The sequence below is a fragment of the Ovis aries genome, chromosome 21 (assembly GCF_016772045.2).
Source record: "Ovis aries strain OAR_USU_Benz2616 breed Rambouillet chromosome 21, ARS-UI_Ramb_v3.0, whole genome shotgun sequence".
NCBI classification, from domain to species: domain Eukaryota; kingdom Metazoa; phylum Chordata; class Mammalia; order Artiodactyla; family Bovidae; genus Ovis; species Ovis aries.
This window is the reverse complement of record NC_056074.1, coordinates 20,505,329-20,506,604: the sequence shown is the minus strand read 5'-3', so window position 1 is coordinate 20,506,604 and position 1,276 is coordinate 20,505,329. Positions and strand designations below refer to the sequence as shown.

The window sequence follows — 1,276 nt, the reverse complement described above, 5'->3', positions numbered from 1 at the left end:
TCCCCTGTCATGTGAAATCCTGAGGACAAAACCAGAATTAGAGTACATTTTCTCAAGCTCAAACACAAGATGTTAGCCTATGAAATTTGCTGAGTACAAATTCCAGACTGAGTCAGCAAAGCAATAACCATGGAAAGAGAAAAAACCCTGGGTGTAGGGACAAGGACCTAGGTTGAGGCTCTATCTGAATATGAGTAGGAAGAAGGAATACAGTTTGGAATAGAAGAGTGACTTTTTAAAACAATAAAGTCTTTTTATATAAATGAAAAAGATGAAGGTTCCAGTTGAACTGCCAGCCATGGTGTGGGAGACACAGAAGGTCTGCCTTCTCAGCTTCCACTACAACTTTTATAGCAGAACTTGGATCATTCCCACAGAAACCTAGGACTGCAAGAAACAGTTTGAAATCCATGGACACAGAAACTGAAAGCCACCTCAGAATCTAGAAGTGGCATAAAATCAACAACTCTAGTGAGGCAGAAGCAGCAATAATTTGAGAGTCTGATAGGCACCATTTTTAAATCTAGTTCTCAATCTCTGTGACCTTGTGAAACTACTCCTGGGTTGCAGGTTTCTGCGCTTGGACTTGCGGTAAAGGGTCTGGGAGGTCACTCTTAAGTCTTTGACATAAGATGAGGCCTCCACTAAATTTCTCCCAGCGGTCTTTCTCAATTTTATTACTTTCTACTTCTTACTATTTGGGGTTAATATTCAGCTGGTACAAGCCAGCAGAGCTGTCTAGTTGTTTAAGACCGATGGAGATGTACCTGTGTCTCTGATTTTAAATATTTTGAATTTCATTCTCTCCAACACTGGACTAATGACTGCCATATACTGGGGCATATGTTATGTCAGGCATTGTATTAATACAATATACACATGAACTCATGCTATCCTCAACTTCACCCTCTGGTGGAAGTAGATTATCGCCATTTTATAAATGAGGAAACTCTAATTAGATACTTCCTCAAAGTCTTAAAGACTTCCCTGGTGGCTCAGATGGTAAAGTGTCTGCCTATAATGCAGGAGACCCAAGTTCGATCCCTGGGTTGGGAAGATCCCCCAGAGAAGGAAATGACAACCCACTCCAGTATTCTTGCTTGGAAAATGCCATGGATGGAGGAGCCTGGAGAGCTATAGTCCATGGGGTTGCAGAGTCAGACAGGACTGAGCAACTTCATTTTCCCTTTCAAAGTCTTAAACTAAGAAGTAACAGTGCTAGAATTGAGACCCAAGTCTCTTATACTCCAAGTTCTTTGATGTTTTCACTAAATCA

At 41.1% G+C, this 1,276-nt stretch overlaps 1 non-coding gene across 1 annotated transcript; it reads left to right on the top strand.

Annotated features, from left to right (window-relative positions):
• The first annotated feature begins 984 nt into the window (after positions 1 to 984).
• TRNAY-AUA (transfer RNA tyrosine (anticodon AUA)) lies at positions 985 to 1,056 on the top strand. Its single transcript has one exon. It is a non-coding gene; the product is annotated as a tRNA-Tyr (tRNA).
• Positions 1,057 to 1,276: the final 220 nt, after the last annotated feature.